This window comes from Stenella coeruleoalba (assembly GCF_951394435.1).
Source record: "Stenella coeruleoalba genome assembly, chromosome: 2".
Classification (NCBI taxonomy): Eukaryota; Metazoa; Chordata; class Mammalia; order Artiodactyla; family Delphinidae; genus Stenella; species Stenella coeruleoalba.
The window spans coordinates 9529427-9552595 of record NC_137147.1 but is presented as its reverse complement, the minus strand read 5'-3'; positions in this window follow the sequence as shown (position 1 = coordinate 9552595).

The following is a 23169-nucleotide window of genomic DNA, read 5'->3' as shown; positions in this document are numbered from 1 at the left end:
AAGAGAAGCCACCACAATGAGAAGCCCGCGCACTGCAACAAAGAGTAGCCCCCGCTCACCGCAACTAGAGAAAGCCCACATGCAGCAACAAGACCCAACGCAGCCAAAAATAAATAAATTTTAAAAAAAAGAAAGAAGATTGAGCTAAGAAAAAATATTAGTTAACTGCGGATTTAAAATTTCAGTTTTTCCTAGTGTACAGCACAAAGAACTATATTCAGTATCCTATGATCAACCATAATGGAAAAGAATATTAAAAAAGAATGTATTATATATATGTGTGTAACTGAATCACTTTGCTGTACAGCAGAAATTAACACAACATTGTAATTCAACCATACTTCAGTTTAAAAATAAAATAAAATTTTAATTTCATTTTATTTAATTTTAAATTGTTAAACAATAGGTCAGGCACTTTGCAGCTGTGGCTCCTGCAGGGATCATGATAAACAAGTCCTGTTCAGTCCACAGCTCTGGTTCGGACTGCACTTGATCCAGACGAGGATAATATACAAGGCTGGGGCCACGACTGCACGTCCTGCTGTCGCCACACAGGATGCTGGGTAGTGCTGAGCCCGGTGACTGGCACTCCCCGCTTTACCCCATTCCTAGCACGTACACAGTCAAAACAAGACTCCAGTGTCTCTTGACTCTGAGGCTGGACAGGAAGGGGACTCCATTCTCCAGTCCTCTCTGCCCTAGCCGAGGACCTTGGGGCAGGGACCCCATGCTGACTTCTCTGATCATCAGGAAGAACATGGAATCCCTCTGACCCCTGCGCTGTGTGGTGACAGTGCTGACTTCCCCTTGTATGATGTGTACCCAAACTCTAGGAGACTGACTTTCTGGGTCTGGGTCTGGTCTCTTCTCCAGCCAAGGTTACCCTGTATTTATTCAATAAACAGTAACAGAATGCTTCTTACATGTCCTGGGGTTCTTCAGAAGTATTAACTCAATTAATCCTCATCACGCCTAGGGGGAGGTACTGTGGGTCTACCCATTTTACAGATGAGGAGACTGAGGAAGGGTGATCCACGTGAGACAGCTAGAAGCAGCGGATCGGGATTTGATCGCTGTCAGTGTAAGTCCCACTCCAACCAGAGTGTCCTCCTCTGTTGATGGCGGAATGATGCCTCCCTGCCAGAAGCACACTGAAAACAAACAAACGTATCAAAACCAGCACTGGGATGGGAGTCAAGCCTCCGAACTTCTTGCCCTGGCTCCCCCACTTCCTGCTGTGTGATCTCAGCCTAGTCCCTGCCCTCTCTGGGCCCCAGTCTTCTCATCAGTAAACAGACAGATGTTATCCCAGATCAGGGGTCAGAGAACTGCAGCCTTCAGGCCAAATCCGGACAGTTTTGTAAAGTCTTACTGGAACAGAGCCTCACCCATTCACTCACATATCGTCCATGCCTGCCTTAGCCTTGTAGCAGCAGAGCTGAGCGCTTGTGATAGACCTAAAACATTTTCCATCTGACCCTTTAAAGTTTGCCATCCGTGTCCTAGCAGATCCGGGCAGAGACTATCTTGTTTGATGCTATTTTCCTGGAGCCTAGAGCAGGAAATCTAGCAGGCTTCCCCTAGATGTTTGTTGACTGAATGAATGACTGAATCTCTGAGTACCCTGTCTGCTTTGATGGCTGATCATGCCTGGTGGATTGGGGTCACCTCAAGGCCTGTGACCCACATGTCTCCTTCGGCTGTCATTAAGCAGATTCGCCCAGTGACTGGCGGTCATGGAGATGTACCATTCAGGTCTCTCTTCAAGAAGGAATTTGCGCTTCAGCTGCAAGAACAGAGGTTAATTGACAACCTTCAGCTGTGGATACCATCCAGCTCCACTAAGCAGTTCAGGGCCAGTCCCCAGCCAAGCACTGGCCACTCGCGCCCAGCACGGGACACCTTAACGTGCGGTATTTGTTCTGGAGCTCCACACTGGGCTGGCCAAGACTGTCAGCCGTTCACAGGGATCTGAGTCTCCCCCTGCCACGTCTGCTTCCTCTCCCTTCGTCTTTTTTACGGGCATGATCTGCATAAGCCTCTATCACTCCTAACGCCACCACAGCAACTGCTTCCTGCAGGACCTGAACTGCCACGGGGACCAATTCCTCAGCTAGTGTTTATCAAGCACCTACTGTATGAGGATCACTGGGCTAGGAGCCGGGGGTGGGGACCCATTCGTCTCAAGATGAACAGGTCTGGTCACCAGCCTTGAGAGCTTGTCTGGACGGTAGAACAGTCAGCACCTCTCCCACGTTCCAAGCACTGAATCCTATGGGTTCCAGTATTCACAGACTTGAAGCATGTTCCAGCTGAGCTTGGTGAGTGTTTGGTATTTGTAGAGGAAGAGACTCGTCTCAGAGAGGTGCTGGGGACTGAGGGGGCCAATGTCCACCGCCCTCCTGAATTGGAAGCTGCAAGAAGTAGGGATAAGAATCATGGAAACGTAAATTGCAACATCAGGTTTATTGGAAGAACTGATTGAAGAGTGAGGCTTAGATGTGTGGCCAAATCCGAGTCCCTAAGACTTCCTGCATGGAGTTAAATTCAACCACACAACCGCAGGCCTCTTTCCTCCCCAAAGGAGGGGCTGGGTTGAGCCCTTTTTTCCCCCATCCCAAAGTCACCGTCAGCTAAGTTACTCCTCCTCTTAAAGAAAAAACTGAGTCAGGGGATGGCGGATGGCCAGAGTATTTACCTCTCACTGGTTAATCCTGCAGAGGGGAGGGCAAAAACTGCCCCCCTCTGTGGACACTTGAGGAGAGCAGAATTAACAGAAGAGACTTGTCTCAGATCACGCATGGGCTGTTGGTGGCAGAGCTGGAACTAGAAGGGAAAGAAAAACTGACATTATCGACCACAGCATATCGAGAGGCCTGGCAGGAAACAGGCAGCTCACTCCACAGCTGGAATCTGGGGAGAAGGTCATAAAGGGACTAGTCATAGAACGTGGGCAAAGCCAGAAGACCAGCAAAAGAAGACGCATTACTGCTCTTTAGGACTGAAGCAGGACCGATGTGGAGAAAACTGTGTTCCTGGAGCCAGGTGAGAGCTAGAGCCTGGCGGAGGGGCTGCCTGGTGGGAATAGTTCTAGAGGGACTCACCCCCTGGGTACCAGCCCTGAAGCAAGGAGGGACTGGGGAACAAATACCCCAACCTCTCTCTGCTGCCACCCTCTGAGCTCCTACTGGTCCTCCCACTGGCTGATGCCACAGAGCAAGGGAACCTGGGAAATGAAGTCCACAGGGGCGAGCTCCCCAGGCACAGAGCAAGAAGGAATGGATCTGGAGGGTGCTGGGGGCACGGGAGAGATGCAGGCCAGCAAAACACGGCGAAAGAAGAGCTCAAAAGCTGACTATGGCGTGTGCTCTATGCACAGTATTTCATTTAATCCTCCCAGCACGATTTGAGGTAGGAGACATCTGCCCCTTTTACAGATGAGAAGGCTGGGGCTCAGAGAGCTTTGGAAATGTGGACAAAGGATCACGGGAAAGAGTTGCTGGGGCCAATACTGGAACCTCCATCTCTAGAATCTTTCTTCTCTCCCACAGCAGACCCCATGAGGGGTAACCAAGCTTCCCAGGGCTCTGTCTGGGTCCCTGCCAGGCCGGGGAAAGGCTGGCTTTTCCTGACTCCCTGTTCCAACGTTTTATGAATTCATCCTGCATTCACTCCAAGCACCGTTTCATTTGCCAATTCTGCAGTAAAGTGTGAGTCTCTGCTCATCAAGCCCCGAAGGCCGTTGACTCTGAGCGCTTTCGGCTTCGTTACCCGAGTGCACCCCTCACTTGGTTTCTCCAGACGTCCAGAAGCATCTGTTCAGCATGTGGCTCGCGAAGCCCTCCGACGCTCCCCTTCGGGAGCGCTCAGACGACTGTACCGACCGCTGAGAACGACAGGAGAGCGGGAAGGGCGTGAGGAGGGCCCCCGGCACTCAGGGAGAGGCTAGAAAACCCTCTGTCGTTGGGGGCAGTGAGGAGCGGCTGGAGGGACCCTGCTCTTGGCTTCCGCACACAGTGGGTGCTTCATAAATTGTTCTGAGATGGTTGAGCACCTGCCCTGTGCCTGTAAGTACAGTGATTCCCCCACACATGAACGAGTTCTGTTCCCAGAGCACGTTCCTATTTGTTTGTAAGTCCAACAAAGGCAGCCTAGGCACCCAACTAACACAATCGGCTATACAGTACTGTACTGTAATAGGTTTATAAGACTCCTCACACAAATAATACATTAAAAACACAAAACAAATACAAAACAAAATCAAATACAAAACAAATACAAAACAAACACAAAACAAACACAAAAATAAAGAAAACAATTCTAAGCTTACAGGACAGTACCTTGAACGGTACTTACAGCACAACAGCTGGCACACAGGGGCTGGCATCGAGTGAACAGGCAAGAAGAGTTACTGACTGGAGGAGGGAGAGGAGGTGGGAGGTGGCAGAGCTGAAGGATCGTCAGCAACAGGAGACAGAGGACAAGCTGCAGTTTCACTCACGCCTGATGTGGATGGAATGCACGTTCGCATCTTTGAAAGTTCACAACTTGAAGGTTCATATGTAGGGGACTTACTGTACTGAATTTCCCTCCAGGGAAAATGCCCAGCACAGAGCCGGGTGTTCACACATGTATGGCAGATGATGAATGCCACGGGCTCCAGGCCTCAGGCCCTGGGTTCTAATCCTCGCTTCCCTGCTCACTGGCTGTGTGACAGTGCACAAGGACTGGCCTTTCAGCCTCATTTTCTAAATTGGTAAAATAAGAATAATAAACATGAACCAAATGACCAGTCCTTACTTCATGGGATTGGTGAAAGATATGAAATGATGTAAGAATTGAAAACTAGTTAACCCTCTAAATGGTGTATAAAAATCATACAGTAAATACTTTTAAATGTAAAATACCTGTGGTTATTTTAATGAGCTGTGTGATCCTGGGCAAGTTACTTACCCTCTCTGTGCCTCAGTTCCTTCATCTATAAATGGGGATAAAATAGTGCCTACTTCATCAGGTTGTTGTGCAGATTACATATGACAGCCCATGTGAAGCGCTAACACAGGCACCGGGTGGACAGTATAGATTCCCTAAATGCTAGCTCTCTTGTCAGCAACCATCATCATCCTCAACAACAGCACCGGTCTCTCTTCCCGTGCCCAACTCCGACTCATCCTGCAAGGGTCACCTCCTCCAGGAAGGCCTCCTGGATCTTGCTCTGGGATCTCAAAGCAGCCGCATAGCTTTAACCTTCCCTCTATCATTGTTTTTGTTTTTCTTTTGTTTTCTGGCTGCATTGGGTCTTCGCTGCTGCACGCAGGCTTTCTCTAGTTGCAGCAAGCGGGTCTCCTCTTTGTTGCGGTGTGCGGGCTTCTCATTGCGGTGGCTTCTCTTGTTGCAGAGCACAGGCCCTAGAGATCGTGGGCTTCAGTAGTTGTGGCGCATGGGCTCAGTAGTTGTGGCTTGCGAGTTCTAGAGCACAGGCTCAGTAGCTGTGGCGCACGGGCTTAGTTCCTCCACTGCATGTGGGATCTTCCTGGACCAGGGATCGAACCCATGTCCCCTGCATTGGCAGGCGGATTCTTAACCACTGCGCCATCAGGGATGTCCCTCTATCATTGTTTTGAAATGACGACCTCCCAGGCCGGTCTCTACCTACCGGCTTCTTCCCTGGGGCCAGGGCCCACTTCCTCTCTCCTCCATCCTCCTAGCACCGAACCAGGGCCCACCCCTCGATAGGATTTCCACCAGTGTCAGCTAGATAAAAGGAATTAAACTGACTTAATAGATATTACCTGAAACTGAGTCTGAATATAGGTGGTAAGGGAAACAAAAGACAAATTCAAGAAAGATATAATCTCTGCTTTCTGTGTGTGGAGAGAGAGGTGAGCCAAAACTTGACAAGATATGACTCTCCCCATTTTGCAGATTATAAAAATTGAGGCTCAGAGAGGTTAGGTCACCTGCCCCAGATCACACAGCAAGAAGGGGCAGGGCCTAATCGGGAATGCGGGTTTGTGATGGCTTACCTGCAGCTAAGCCTTGTCACTTCTTTTTTCTATTTTTACCCTGTGGCTCCATCTTGAGCAACCCCAGCTCAGATGTGTTTTACCAGCATTTCCTTCTAACTATAGCCAAATTCCTGGGTCAGCCAGTCCCCAGGGCCCCTGCCTAGGGCAGACCAAACTCAGAGAGGAAATTTTGCATTTAAAGTCAAGGATTTCACCACAGTCCACACTGTATGGAAAGCTGGAGAGTTCACACTGAATCAAGCATCCCACTTCCCAGTCCTCAGAGGGCTTTAGTGAAAAGAAGGAAATAAAGGAGGGCTGGGCCTTAAAGAACGTAGCCAGGGAAGACCTCTCCCGCTGAGACCTTCTTCTCCAGGACTAGACTTTAGAACTCCCTCCTCCCAACACCCCGACTGGCGTTCGTGCCCTAGGACCATCACACTCCCGCCAGGGCAGCCCTGCACCAGCCCCAAGGTGCACACCAAGCCTTGGGACTGTATGAAAGGCAGGGTCTAGGGCAGTGGGTCTGGGTGGGTTCTGCATTCTTCCAAGCTCCCAGGTAAGGCTGATCCTGCTGGTATACAGACCCCCTGCCTAGAGGGGCAGTGGGACCCCCCATGGGGCTCTTCTCCCCCCAGCCTTTCCTTCTAGTCAGGGCCTTCCCTCCCCCAGCCACCCTCCCTCCAGACCCTCCACTCCCACTTAGACCTGAGTGGAAGTAGGGGGCAAGAGGCGCAAGGGCTTCCCTTCCAAGCCCCTCCACTCTTTGATATGGACGTTTTTAACGTCTTATGTACATGTGATGCAAAGAAAGGTCCAAACCCCTGCAAACCACCTTCCCAGCCCACATCCACCACACTTCCAGCCCCACTGCCCCCAAAATCCTGCCACACAGAAATGCTGGGCCTAGTTGCCCCTGCTTTTCATAGCATATCATCATGGTCAATAGCCTGGATTGGAATCCTGGCTCTGCCCTCTACTGGTGGCATGACCTTGGTCAAGTTACATGTCCTCAGTTTTCTCATCTGTAAAATGGGCATAACGACAGTACATCTACTTCCCAGGACTGTGATGGGGGTCGAATGAGTGAATATTGGGAAAGCACTTAGAAGAATATATTGTCAGTGCCTAGATTAAGGTCTGTTAGATGATTACTTAATTACACCCCACCTCATGCTGCAGAAACCCACAGCCCACAGCCCGGTCACTGGTCTTGGCAGGAGGCGTGTACTTGTTCTTGCCTAAGTACCTTTCTACACAACAAACTTGACAGCTCGTATTACTATGCCCATTTCACAGATGAGTAACCTTAGGCTCAGAGATGTAAGTTACACAGCCGATATTAAGTTAATTGGTTGTAAAAAAAAAAAAAAAAATGAAGGCATGGATCAATTTACCCCCAGTCCTGGACAAAGCACTGGACACATAACCAAAGTCAATATTTGCTGGATGAATGAATGAATGAATGAATGAATTATCCAAGAGCACACCAGCAGTTTGTGGTGGGACTAGGACCTGAACACAGATGGTCCGATTGCAATGAGAGAATCAGACCCAGCCTTGAGGCCAAGGGGCTGACAAGCAATGAGGTGACTGGTAATTAAAAGTTAAGATGCCTACAACTTCTGGTGCTTTAAATGACACCTGGAATATAACAGCCACCAATAAGTATTCTAGGAAAGAGAGAAGGAGGGAGGGAGGGAAAGCAGGAAGGAAAACACTGAATTAATTTTCATCAGAAGTTCTGCTGTTTCATTCATTCAAAAAATAGCTAAACGTTTGGGCCCTGCTCTTGGTTCTGGGAGAACGAAACAGATGAAAATCCCTGCCCTTCTGTAGCTCACATTCTAGTGGGAAGAGAAGGACAATAAATAAAGAAGGATTTTTGAAAAGTAAATTATGCTGCAATTTGGCCAGTGGTAAGTGTTACTGAGAAGTATAAAAGCAGGGAAGTTGTTTAGAAAGTGGGAGTTGGAGGTGGGAGGGATTTATTGCCCTTTCACAGCTATAAAATCCTATAGTGTGGAACTTTACTTGGGTCCTTTTCAATTAAAAAAAAAAAAAAAAGAACACTAACTACCAGTCAATGAGTGCCTACAGGTGCCAGGCAGTTTGCATCAGTATCTCTGGTAATCACCATAGGAGCAGTACCAACCTGTTTCACAGATCGGGTTTAACTTCCAGAGATCAGAGCATTAGTAAGGGACAGCATCAGTTATTTTCTTTCAGCATTACATCCACTCATCTACACTGTGTTCAGGGATGCGGGGCTGGGGATGTGCAAATGTCATTCCTCAGATCCATCAGGCAGCCTGTCCCAGGGGACTCTGCCAAGCAGGGGGCACTAGTAGGAGGCTGGGCGGCAGGAGGAAGCGAGAGGCACAGCCTCTTTCCTGTCTGCCTGCTGTTCCTAATGGTGTCACCCGGCAATGTCACACTTCACCCCGACTCTGCACTCAATTGCATTTCTTTCCCCGTCTCAGGGGTCTGATCCCCAACTCCACAAGCCCCTCCTCCAAGCTCCCCAACCCCAGTCCTCTTGTTCATGCCCCCCACCCTCCCCACTGTGGGTGGCAGCTGCTTCCCGCATTGACCTCTGGCTCAGCTCAAGGGGCCTTTTTCCGCTCTTTCAGTCCTCCACCACCTGTGAAGTCATTCCCATGTTAATCCCCTTCCCCGGAATGCCTACTGTGGCTTGTTTTCCTGGGTGCACCCCAACTGAAGCTGCAGGAGAGAGGCCCCCAAAGATGGGTTTTGAATCAGTGTGGCTATGCCCTTGGTCTCGGACACAGTGCGTGCCCTTGTCTTTGGAAGGCAGCACCCTAGTGTTCCTTGGCGTGCAGGGTGACTCTCCTATTCATCAAGTCATCACTTGGGTGGCTTGGGATGAAGTGACTTCAAAGCACTTACTGCTACTTGTAACCATCTGCTCATGCATTTGTTCAGTCGTTCATTGTCTGCAAGCTCCGTGGGTCCCAGGACAAGGACGTTTCCCCAGTGCTGAGCACAGAGCCTGACACATAGTAGGTGAGTGTTTCCAGATGGACTAAATGAACTCTGAAAGGCGCAGCGCCCTGGTGGGGAATTTGAACCTGCCTCTACCCTGACTCCAGTTCCAAGGGATCATGGGACCTGCAGACCAAGCTGGGACTTCCACATCTGGCCCTGGCTGGGGTCACCAAACTTGAAGAGGGAAATAAAAGCTGTGTGGGACAGTTGGAAGCATACAGGCTGGGAGTCAGACCCTCAGTTTCAAAGCCTGACTCAACCACCTAAAATTACTGGGGAAACTAACAACTCCTCTAAGCTTCAGTTTTCTTCATCTGAAATGAAATAATAATAATAGCTGCTTAACTGGGTGTTTACGAGGACAAAATATCATTGTGCTATTATCAGCCTATTAAGAGGGAAATCACTTCAAGATCACAGATTCCCGGAATTCTAGTCTCGGAAGATAAGCAGACATTTGCTCACAAAGACAATAATGAACTTAAAATTAACATTTACTCCTGCGGTCAGCAGGCTTTTCCAAGAGCTAAACCTGCTGACCGCCCTTGACACGCCAAGCCCAGGGTCTCGATCTCACCTCTGTCCCCAACCCCAGGTTCCTGAGTCATGACAAAGGTGACCCTAGGCAAAGCACTTCTTCCCTCTGAGTATCTGTTTCTGCATCTGTAAAGTGGATATGGGAGAATTAAATGAGATTAACATCTATTAAGTTCCTAGAGGGAAGGCAGACAGTAGATCTAGATAAATGGCGATCTGCTCCCTCCAGGGATTGCTTTCTTTCTGCCACCAGAATTTCCCAATGTTCTCTGGTGGGGTGGGGAGGATAGGAGGTATCTGGGAGAGACCCCATTTCATTCATTCATTCATTGAATAGAGTGCACACACTGTGATGGGTGGGAAGGTAAAGCCTGTGAGAATCCTCATCACTGAAAACCACTACCCTCTCTTCCAGAACTAAAATGACTGAAGTCTCTGCCTTGAAGAAGAAGCTCCTGTCTGGGGAGATAGGTGAGAACAGGAAAGGCAATAAGGTGCCAGAAGTGCCGGAACAGAGGTCTCTCCTGGGCTGAGGGCTGCCCGCAGGAGGAGGTAACATTTTCCTGAGTCCACAAGGTTCCCAGGGGTTTGCAGAGCCTATGAGAACATTCTAGATAAGGGAAAAACATTAGGAAAGTATGACAGATTCTGACAGAGGCCTATGTATCACTCAGCATCATGCAGGGTCTTAAATGTTGGGCTAACGTGGATGGGACTGTTAGATAGTTTAGAGAAGGGAGGAGGATAAAGGATGGTATGCTAGGGAGTGGGGATCAAGGATGGGTATGCTAGGGAGTGGGGGATCAAGGATGGGTATGCTAGGGAGTGAGGGATCAGGGATGGGTATGCTAGGGAGTGGGGGATCAGGGATGGGTATGCTAGGGAGTGGGGGATCAGGGATGGGTAGGCTAGGGGATGGGGGATCAGGGATGGGTATGCTAGGGAGTGGGGGATCAAGGATGGGTATGCTAGGGAGTGGGGGATCAAGGATGGGTATGCTAGGGAGTGGGGGATCAAGGATGGTATGCTAGGGAGTGAGGGATCAAGGATGGGTATGCTAGGGAGTGGGGGATCAGGGATGGGTATGCTAGGGAGTGGGGGATCAAGGATGGGTATGAGGGAGTGGGGGATCAAGGATGGGTATGCTAGGGAGTGAGGGATCGAGGATGGGTATGCTAGGGAGCGGGGGATCAGGGATGGGTATGCTAGAGAGTGGGGGACAAAGGATGGTATGCTAGAGAGCGGAGGATGAAGGATGGTATGTTAGAAAGTGAGGGACAAAGGATGGTATGCTAGAGAGTGGAGGATGAAGGATGGTATGCTAGGGAGTGGGGGATCAAGGATTGGTAAGCTAGAGCGTGGAGAGGATGAAAGATTGTATGCTAGGGAGTGGGGAATAAGAGTGTAGGGGAGGGGGATTGAGGCTGCACAGGTAGGTTTCTGCTAGATCCTGAAGACTTTGTCTGCTTGGCTCAGACCCGTCACTTTATCATACTAGGCTACATCACTCTTCTATCTCCTGCTGACTGAACATCTGGAAGCCAATTTGCAAGTGCTATGGTGGAGAAAAAAAATGAATTAACGGCAAGCTTTGCGCTCATCAGAGTTCTAATTTCCACTGGTTTTTGGTTTTCAGCTCTATAAATCCTAAATATGCCTTTTATTTCATATTTCCATCCTTTGAGGACATCTGTTTGGCATTTGCCTTGTGCGATTGGGAAGGTGGGCAGGGGTGCCGAGTAAGCTCCTTTTCAACTTCTTTTCATTGAAGTAAGAGGCCACGAATGTGCCCGAGGGCAGCGGGCAGCAGCCTGTCTCTCACCCAGCGCCCTAAGGCTGGTGCTCGTCTTCCCATCCTCAGGTGCTTTATGAAGATGGCTCAGTTTCAAGATGATGTATTAAAAATGCGATCCACGGGCCAATATAGGGCGACTTCACATGTTTCCAATTTATAGTTTCCAGTCTAGCATGTTGTAATACGGATTTTATATACATGTATAGTCACGTTTTTTTCTTTTCTTTTTTTCTTTCAAGGAGACTTACTTTTGCCTGTATATTTCCATTGTAATTTATCCAAATATTGCTGAGCTGGACCTGTGGGCTTTCAGTAGGGGACAAATGGTCACATAAATTTCAGAGTTGCTCCTTGCGACTGATGAGGTCAAGAGGCCCCGTGAACAGAACTTCGTGTATTAAAGCGGCTACTCTGTGCTGGTCACTGCTCTCATGCTTTTCCTGTGTTCTCTCAGATTTTTTTTAAACCAAACTGGAATATTTTCTGTTCTGTTTAGAAAATTAATGCAGGCTACATTTTTTAAAAATCATACACTATAAAATGGATTCAGTAGATTGCAAACAGTCCCCACAGGCTTATCCTAAAGGAATAAACACTGTTAACAATTCAGTTGGTATGTACTTCCAGATTTATCTATGTATATTGAGAAAATATATAAATCAATACAAAAATCAAACAATACCCTTCCTAGTGTTCCATAATCTGCTGTGCACGCGTGTGTGTGTGTGTGTGTGTGTGTGTGTGTGTGTGTGTGTTAACTTAGGTTTCACTCCTAGTCACTGAATGTAGATCTACCTGATTTTCTTCAATGACTGTAGCATGTTTGGGGCAGGGGAGCCGGGTGCAGGGCACCTTCTTTGTTGAACCCGCGATCTATCAAGGGCTGGGTATTTGTCAGTCTTCATTCCTACACCACACAGGGTGGTCCTGAACCTCCTCCTCCATACGTCTTTGCCCTTTGTTCAAATTACTCCCCAGGATCAATTCCACAAGTGGAATTACTGGGTCAAAGAATATAAACGTTGTTGATTCGAATCCCCCAGTCAATATCATTGATCCAATTTCCACAGCCACTAGCCGTGTAGGACGGGACCTCTTCCCCAGCCCCTGGCCTCATCACCTCATCTAAACCTTAGCTAACCCTGCAAGGGAGAGCTTCATTTCCCCCATGCCCGGAGGAAACTGAGGCTAAATCCTTACCGTCTGAGATTTGGCCACGCCCATAACCCACCCAGAGCCATCTGACTGCAGGAATAAAGCACGCAAGGACAGAACAAAACGTGCTCTGAGCTGTCCTGGTTCCCGACGCGGGGACTCCACAGAAACCCTGCAGAAAACTTGCTGCCCAGGCAGCTGAAGCCAAGTGCGCACCCACGGGGCGCCTGCGCACTAACGGGAACAGGGCACGCCCTCCAGACGGAGGCAGCCCTGCGCCAGGGAGCAGGTTTGCCAGCCCAGCAAAGACTAGCCGCCCACCCTCACCGGCCACATCTCTCCGGGAAAACTGTGCCTGCCCTGCACCTCGCGTTCCGCATCTGTCAGAGAGAAGAATGATCTGTCCTGCTGCCTTTCGGGCCTGTCGCCTGTCACCTCTCTTGGGGATAAATCCCATCAAGGACGTGGAAGCAGACGTTTCTGGCTGGTTTTCATCCCAGACAAGGACTCTGGGCCTGAAGCTCGCCCGCCCCCAGCCTGGCAGTCTCCCCCCACACCTCCCAATTCAGGAGACTGATCGCTTCCCCCAGCTGCCCCTGGGCCTGCACGGCCCTCCCGCTCTGCATGAGTCCTTGAGTCCTTTTTATTGAGTTATAAAACCAGGATTGCTTTTGGATTGGGTTGGTAAAAAGGCCTGGAAAGTTGGTAATCTGAACTTCTAAGGTTTGTAGACAGATCTTGTTGCCCAGAGAGATATTGAGGGCTGCGTCTGCAAGTATTATTTTCTTGTTTTCAGATGGTTCTGGAGGCAATGGGCTCTGCTCCCTCTGTGGCCACAGCGATGCTGGCCAGGGCTGCCGGTGTACCCAACGAGAGGGGGACCGGGAGAGTCACTGGCCCAGGAGGGAATGCAGAGGACATTTGTGGGCCGTGGGGGAAGAGGTTTGAGGAGGGACCTAAGCTGTGAACCCAAGGAAACTGTCCAAGGCCGCCTGGGACAGGGGCAGGTGGCCCTGAGTCTACAGCCTCCTGGTCCTGCTGCACTTCACGTGTGACCTTGGGCAAGGCACGGGCCGGCTCAGGAGCCCCAGTCTCCACATCTGTAAAATGGGAACCCCGAGGTCCTCCCCTCCTTCCTTACAGGATCAGGCAGGCTGGACTCCTCTCCTGCAGAATGACCACTGTTCTGTGTCCAGATCCCTCCAGCCACAATTCCAGTCATAACAGAGGAGCTAAGAATAGCTCAGCAAATACTAGTACCAAGTCCTACTTGGTGAACACAGCTTCGAGATTCAGCAGTGTATGCATGTTACCTCTAATGTTCACAGTGATGATAATTCAGAATAATGGTAACGCCAAGAACTAATGTTTCCCAAATGCTCATTCTATGCCCAGCACCACCTCCTAGGTTGCTGCAGTGGCCAACAGGTGAAGATACGAAGAGCATATACAACAGTGCCTGGTTCCACCATCATCCGACAGGGTCAATAAATTTTCCCAAGGCCATGGACTTGAGTGGCAGAAGAGGGATTTGAACCTGTACAGCCCTGCCGCTCAGGTGATGAGGAGGGACTCAGTCCCCCACATCCTTGTCCTTCTGCCATGTTGTGTTGCTCCTGGAAGGGAAGAGGGCGTGGGGAGGAGGCTATTCTCTTATTAAGAGAGAGGATGGGGGGTTCCCTGGTGGCGCAGAGAGTCCACCTGCCGATGCAGGGGACACGGGTTCATACCCCGGTCCGGGAAGATCCCACGTGCCGCGGAGCGGCTGGGCCCATGAGCCATGGTCGCTAAGCCTGCGCGTCCGGAGCCTGTGCTCCGCAACGGGAGAGGCCATAGCGGTGAGAGGCCCGTGTACCGCAAAAAAAAAAAGAGGATGAGGGAGTTCCCTGGCAGTCCAGTGGTTAGGGCTCAGAGCTCTCACTGCCAGGGCCCGGGGTTCAATCCCTGGTTGGGGAATTAAGATCCCACAAGCCGCGGGGCACAGCCAAAAAAAAAAAAAAATCCCACAGCCCCAAAGAAGCAAGGGTGCTCCGGGTCATCCAACTGCACCCAATTCCAGCGTTTCCAGGCCCTGCCTTTACACTGAGACCGGCAGGCACCACTCCTAGGCAGAGTGCAAACTGGGGCTAATTCGAAAGTTCCAGAAGCACCCTCCCTCCCAGCCCCCAGTGCCAGTCTGAGAGCTCTCATTGTGCCAGGACCATTTAGCCCTGCAGCCAGCGGATCCCGTCGCCTGCAAAGGCCGGCGTCGGCCCAGGGACTGCATTCTATTTCACGTCTCTGGCATGACGGCCCAGAAACTAAACAGCATCCCCAGGGCCAGACTCCTGCTAGACAGCAGCCCGTTATAAAATAGGGTGCCTCTCTCTGACCTGGGCTCTGGATCCCATCAAAACGACGTGTGTCTTTCCTTTCCTTCCTCGGGAAGGGGAAACACAAGCCTGTAATAACACCGTGCCCCTGTTCTCCTCTGGACGAAAGTCAAAACTCGAATCTGATAAATCTGAAATCAACGTTAATTTTCTAATTGGACTTCACGGGGTCTGGACATGGTGTCAGAGCCCGCGGTATTTCACGTCGTATGTTATTGTTGGTGCTGACAGAAGAAATGAATCTTTCAGGAGATTCAAGGAGAAATTAGTATTTCCCTGATTCCAGGGAACTAAATACCCACCTATTCTACTTATTACAAAGGGGCCTATGTCCAGCCCTTAAAACTTTGCAGTGACCCCAGCGGCAGACATTGAGTTGCCCCTACACCCCTCCATGCTTATTCACAGACCAAGGACCTTCCCCTCATTCTCATTCCAACCTGAAAAACTTCTACTCCACCTCCAAGACTCAGTTCAGAATGCCCATCTCTGAGAATCCTTCCTGACTACTGTAATCAATTACTCACTTCCTCCTTGGTAACCGAGGGTCTGACGTGTCCCTACGTCTTCCCAGCCCGCTTACGGACCTCACTTGGTTCCTTTGTCACTCCCCAAGCAACTCCAGGGCAGGAAGAACGCTATTATTCCATTCTTCCTACAGTACCCCGAGCAAGCACACAGCTCCCAGGAGGTGCCCCCTGAATGGAATGCTTGTTGATGGAATAATTATTATTTTTACAGTGTATAGTACTTAGTACTTACATAGTATAGTACAGCGTAAAGCAGTGATTCTCAACTGGCCAATTTTTGCATTACCTGCCCCCAAACCAGGACAATGTCTAGAGACATTTTTGGTTGTCACAGTTGGAAAGGGGAATGCTAATGGCATCTAGTGGCTAGAGGCAGAGCTATACAGTAAGACTTTTGCGGGCCTGAGCCCCTTCCTCCATCAAAAGTACGTTAAAAATTATATTTTAAAACTAAGTTGGTGTGAAGAGAAATCGAATCCAGGCTGGATTCATGAACATATATTCTTTATTATTATATTCATTTTTTCTTCTGATTTTGAAATTAAATTAAAACATTTTTGTAAGCCCCTAAAATTACCATGAGCCTTAGGCACCGGCTCTACTGCGACGAGTATACAAGTGGGACCTGGGTGGAGGCCAGGGGGCCTGCTAGACATCTTACAATGCGCAGAACAACCCCAAACAGCAAAAAGTCATCCGGGCCCAAATGTCAATAGTCTTGAGGTTGAGAAACCTGTTATAAAGGAAAACTCCAGAATGTCGAAGCCTGGAAACTTAATGTCTGAGCTTCCACAGCAACTGTAATACAACACTGCAAGAACATAACTTTTGGTAATTAGCAAGGCTTTGGGGTAGAGAAGTGGACGAACACAGCACATACTTTCATGAAAGCATTCATGAAAAATCCAAATACTTTTTTTCTTTCGTTCTCCAAATGGTGGATAAAGCACGGAACATAGATTTTGTTCCTAGTCAGCTATGCAGGCAATGGGCAGCACTTCATTACTCACACAAATTGGGGAAATCCCATGATGCCCCCTGTCTCATGCTCAGCTTCTCAGCATCAGGACCCAGAGCTCACTGCTCAGCAGAGCAACTCAGAGGCACCAGCACTGCACACTTCACCTGCCTTCCAAGGTGTCCAGGGCAGACCTACCCCAAATCCATTTCAGGGCTGACTCTTCCGAGAGAGGCATCACGTAACACAGAGTTTTGACTTGGGGGTCTGTTTTAGGGTTCTCCCAAGAAACAGAGCCACCAGGATATATGTGTGTGCGTGCGTGCGAGTGTGTGTGTGTATAAATGTGTGTCCATATATGTATATTTGTGTGTGTGTATTTTATATATATGTACATAGAAAGAGACTTATTTTAAGGAATTGCATCATGCAAAATCTTCAGGGTAGGTTGGCAGGTGGAGACACAGAGAAGAGTTGCAGTTTGAATCCAAAGGCTGTCTGCTGGCACAATTGCTTCTTTGCTTGAGGGAGATCAGTGTGTCCTGTTCAGGCCTTCAACTGATTAGTCAGGGCCCACCCACATTAGGGAGGACAATCTGCTTTACTCAAAGTCCACCAACTTACATCTTAATCTCATACCCAAAACAAAACAAAAAATACCTTCACAGCCAAATATCTGGGTACTGTGGCCCAGTCAAGTTGACACATAAAATTAACCATCCCAAGGTCTAAATTTTTTTTAAATTTTCAGTTTCTTCTTTCTCTCTCTGAAAGACCAATGAACAAACATGCTGGGAGGGAAGATACACAAGGTTTCACGTCGAAAGGAGGCAATTAGCATTCACTGAAGGCTTTTTGCGCACCAGGCACTTTGCAAAGATGATCTCACGTCACGCTCAACCCCTGTGAGGGTGATATTGGTGTCCTCACCTGACAGTTACATCACTTACTCAGGGTCCCGCAGTTAATCCTTGGCAGAGCCAGGATTCAAACCCAGGTCTCTTTTGAACCCAAAGCTGAGCTCTATTGACCCCCTGAAAGACACCAAGGAAAGGACAGAGGCTGCCCAGATAGAGGGACGAGCATGAGATCAGAGCAATGGGAACCCTTCAAGCTCTGCTTCTTCTCCTCCCCAACACTCTCACGCCAGTCTCCCTCTGCTCTCTTACACACTCACACACTCACATATACACACTAGGAATATTTAGAAAAATGCACGTAAGGTGCCTAGTAGTGCATGTATATTTCATGCATATTGGAAAAATGGTAGTTGTTATGATAATAACCATAAATGATGTATATGTGATAGTGAAATGGTCATATGTCAAAGGTGAGGGAGGAGGGGCACAGGACATAAGAGGGTAGGGAGAGGTAATTTGAAAGTAATGAGACGGTGAAGGTGAACCCATGTGATACCACAGAGCCCCAAAGTAAATTATTAACACATTCCTTCATTCAGAGAATGCAAGCCACCAGTTGACCCTCTTAACAACCTGCTGAAGTGGCCAGGGCAGAGACCCTATGCCCATTTCATAGGTGAGAAATCTGTGGCTTAGAGAGGTTGAGGGCCTTGCCCAAGGGCACACAGCATCCTGCTTTAGGAATGGGAGCCAGGCCTCCTGCCATCGCCCTGTCCATGGAGAGTAGATGCCTTTGGGAAGGGAGAGTCTGGAGGGTCTTTAAGGAGTTCAGAAATCTACTTTCTCTCTCAGGTCAGAATGGGACCCAAACTCCTTCCCCACAGGAGGTGTCACAAGAATCAACAATAATCTATGTGACGATCCCATCCTGGTACTTGGCACAAAGTGTATAATCAATAAATAGCAGAATACATAAATAAGTACCAGCTGCTACTACTACCATCGTCATCATAGCTTCCATATTCAACGGTCTGCACTGCAGCTCACAAAACCCAGAGGCCTTCGATGGAGAGAGGGGATAAAAAATAATATCAGTGCAAGTATGTCTTGCAGTCCTTGGTTCTGTCCCCTTCTCCCAAATGTCTCCCAGGACAAAGATTTCCATGGCAGCTACATAGCTATTCCCTCTTTTTCACCTCAAAAGTTCCTATTTATGGACTGCAAATGTTGGCAGGGATGTGAAGTGGGGACTTTTTTCATTTTCGCCCAGAAGGCCCATGGCCATTACATCATTCTGAATTTCCTGGGCTTGTTCATGACGATACACCCACCCTCACTGTGCAGACATGGGGCTCGATTCTAACTACTGCACAGTATTCCACAGTGTTCGTCCACTGCATTTTATGTACCCATTCCTGGGGGGATGGACAAACACGTAGAATACCTCTGAATGTTTCAACAATCCTATGATGAATATCTTGTATATATCACCCTCTGGAGATGTGTGTAAGAGTTGCTTTGAGAAATTATATCCAGGGAGGACTTGCTGGGTCATGGAGTGCACATATACACCCCAATTACACTAAGGCCAGCAAGGGGTCTGTCAAAGATAGCTGCATCCATCTAAATATTCCCACCAGCCCTGCACGAGGTTTTCTGTATCCCTGCATCCCCGCCAATATGTTGCGTTATCCTGCTTTCTATGTTATTTTTGCCAACCTGATAGGTATAAGTGCTATCTTCTTGTTGTTTTAATTTGCATTTCTCTGTTTGCCGCTGAGTTTGAACTTCTCTTCATTGGCTTCTTAGTCTTTGGGGTTTCCTCTCCTGTGAGCCGCCTGCCCATATCTTTTGCCCAATTTTCCCTTGCAGTTCTTGTTTTTTCCTGTTTCGCAGAAATTTCTCAGATATTTTCAATATTAGTTCCTTGTCCATTTCTGATGTTGCAAACATCTCTCAGTTTGTTATCCGTCTATGAACTTACTCCAGAGTGTCCTTCACGGAACAGAAATCTTTAATTGTATTATGATCAAATCCGTCCCTTTTTTTTTGGTCTTATACTCTGTGCTTTTGGGATACACACACACACACGCCACAGTGTCTCACAAAAATGCACTCCTATATTATCTTCTATTGACATTCTAGCCTTACCTTTCAAATTTAAGTCTCACTCCATCTGGAACTTGCCTTTGTAAGTGGTATTGGACAGAGAATCTAGGGTTTTATTTACCTCCATTCAGTGGGTCAGTTTTCCCAACTCCAGCCACTAGACTGTCCTTTCCTTCCCCCACTGATTTGTGGGAGCATCTTTCTCATATCTTGAGTTTCCACATGCACACACAGGCCAGTCTCTGAGCTCTTTATTCTGTTCACTGGCCCAATGGAATGTTCTTTTTCTACTTTTTTCATTACTACATCCTCTGCTTTTCTTCTTCAAAGTTGCCTCAATTATTCGTGGACATTTGTTCATGAAAAAATGTTTTTTAAAATAAGTTTACGGAGTTCCCAAAAAAATCCAACTGCAATTTTGATTGGGCCTACATTGAAACAATAGCTTAACTTGGGACAATTGACATTTTTATAACATTAAGTAATGCTATTAAAGAGTATGACTGGGCTTCCCTGGTGGCGCAGTGGTTGAGAGTCCTCCTGCCGATGCAGGGGACACGGGTTCGTGCCCCGGTCTGGGAGGATCCCACATGCCGCGGAGCGGCTGGGCCCATGAGCCATGGCCACTGAGCCTGCATGTCCGCCGCCTGTGCACCGCAACGGGAGAGGCCACAACAGTGAGAGGCCCGCGTACCGAAAAAAAAAAAAAAAGAGTATGACTGTCTCAAAGGATTAATCTCCAAAACATACAAGCAGCTCAATATCAAAAAAACAAACAACCCAATCCAAAAATGGGCAGAAGACCTAAATAGACATTTCTCCAGAGAAGATATACAGATTGCCAACAAACACATGAAAGGATGCTCAACATCACTAATCATTAGAGAAATGCAAATCAAAACTACAACGAGATACCATCTCACACCAGTCAGAACGGCCATCATCAAAAAATCTACAAACAATAAATGCTGGAGAGGGTGTGGAGAAAAGGGAACCCTCTTGCACTATTGGTGGGAATGTAAATTGATATAGCCACTATGGAGAACAGTATGGAGGTTCCTCAGAAAACTAAAAATAGAACTACCATATCACCCAGCAATCCCACTACTGGGCATATACCCTGAGAAAACCATAATTCAAAAAGAGTCATGTACCACAATGTTCATTGCAGCTCTATTGACAATAGGCAGGACATGGAAGCAACCTAAGTGTCCATCGACAGAGGAATGGATAAAGAAGATGTGGCACATATATACAATGGAATATTAGCTATAAAAAGAAACAAAATTCAGTTATTTGTAGTGAGGTGGATGGACCTAGAGTCTGTTATACAGAGTGAAGTAAGTCAGAAAAATAAAAACAAATACCATATGCTAACACATATATATATGGAATCTAAAAAAAAAAAAGTTCTGAAGACCCTAGGGGCAGGACAGAAATAAAGATGCAGACGTAAAGAATGGACTTGAGGACATGGGCAGGGGGAAGGGTAAGCTGGGACGAAGTGAGAGAGTGGCATGGACATATATACACTACCAAATGTAAAACAGATAGCTAGTGGGAAGCAGCCGCATAGCACAGGGAGATCAGCTCAGTGCTTTGTGTCCCCCTAGAGGGGTGGGATAGGGAGGGTGGGAGGGAGACGTAAGAGGGAGGAGATATGGGGATGTATGTATATGTATAGCTAATTCACTTTGTTACACAGCAGAAACTAACACACCATTGTAAAGCAGTTATACTCCAATAAAGATGTTAAAGAATAAAATAAAATAAAATAAATAAAGTGTATGATTGTCTCTCCACTTTTCAGATATTATTTTTATTCTTTAATATCAAATGTTTAAACTTTCTCCATAGAGGTTTTGTGTATTCGTCTGTTAATTCCTAGTTTTTACTGCTATTGTGAATAGTATCTTGGTTTTTATTACATTATATATGCATTATTATACATAATTATTGTTTATATACATTATAGTCTTTTCTAGTTGGTTGCTAATGATATAGTGAAATGCTACAGATTTTTACAAAGTTGATTGTGTATCTGTATTCCATGCTTGACTCTCTTTTTAGTTTTTTTTTTTTTTAAATAAATTTGTTTATTTATTTTTGGCTGTGCTGGGCCTTCGTTGCTGTGCACAGGCTTTCTCTAGTTGCGGCGTGCGTGCTTCTCATTGCAGTGGCTTCTCTTGTTGTGGAGCATGGACTCTAGGTATGTGGGGTCAGTAGTTGTGGCACACGGGCTTAGTTGCTCTGTGGCATGTGTAATCTTCCCGGACCATTTCCCCTGCATTGGCAGGTGGATTCTTAACCACTGCGCTACCAGGGAAGTCCTCTCTTTTTAGTTTTTTTTTTTTTTTTTTTTTTTTTTTTTTTTGTGGTACGTGGCCTCTCACTGTTGTGGCCTCTTCCGTTGCGGAGCACAGGCTCAGTGGCCACGGCTCACAGGCCCAGCCACTCCGCGGCATGTGGGATCTTTCCGGACCGGGGCATGAACCCATGTCCCCTGCATCGGCAGGCGGACTCTCAACCACTGCACCACCAGGGAAGCCCTCTTTTTAGTTTTGATTCTACTTTTCTATGAAGAAGATCATGTCTTCTGAAGAAAAAAAAGTATTATCTTCTTTGTACACTTATTTCTCTTTTCTCTTGCTTTAAAAAATTTTTTAAAATTACTTTACTTATTTTTGGCTGTGTCAGGTCTTAGTTGCGGCACGTAGGATCTTTTATTGCAGCGCAAGGAGAGCGCGTGGGCTCTGTAGCTGTGGTGCATAGGCTATCTACTTGTGGCGCGGGCTCAGTAGTTGCTACTCACGCGCAGGCTTAGTTGCCCTGCGGCACGTGGGATCTTAGTTCCCGACCAGGGATCGAACCCGCTTCCCCTGCATTGGAAGGCAGATTCTTAACCACTGGACCGCCAGGGAAGTCCCTGTTCTTTCTTCTAACATTAGCAGGACTTCCTGTGTTAAAGAGGAGTGGTGATAGAGAGGCATTGCTGTGTTTTTCAAAATCATAAAGAAAATATATAAAGTTACTTTGTTAAAATAAAGGTTGCTATAGAACTTAGATACATGACTTTTACCAACTTAACAAAACTTCCATTTTATTGGTAAGTGGTTTAAAAACATTTATCACTTCATAATATACTTTCCTGCCTCTATCTGAATTTTTTCAAGTAGATTTGATTTTTTTCAAATAGATTCTCTGATATAATGCTGATATTATTGGGATAAGCTCTATTTGATTATGATATACTATTTATTTTAAAGGCTCTTGGATTCTTTTAGGTAATATTTTACTTAGGTTATTTGTATCTCATTCATTACATAAATTGACCTACAATCTATTTTCTTATATTTTTTTCTGAGTGATTAGTCTTATATATTTTTTCTAGTTTTGGAACCAATATTATCCTGGCTTCCTAAAATAAGCCAAGCAGTTTTCATTCTTATATTTTCCGCGATACCTTTCTAGAGATCTGAATGATTCATTCTTTATGAACTTTGTTAAAACTCACCTATAAAAACATCTGAGACTGAAGCATTCTGGGAGGAAGGTCTTTGCCTAACATTTCAAATTCTCTAATACTTTTTAGTCTATTTAAGTTTTCTTTTAAAATTTTTCTTGTGCCCAAACTTGGCATTTTATATTTTTTCAAGATATATGTCCATGTAATCTAAATTTTCAAATTTATTAGTAATGGATATTTATAGCAATCTTTTCTTCCTTTATGTGTGTAATTGTATCTGTTGCTATTTATCCTTTATTATTTATATTTTGTTTATTTGCATCACTCTATCATCAGTCTTACAAATGATGTTTCTCCTGTTAATCTTATT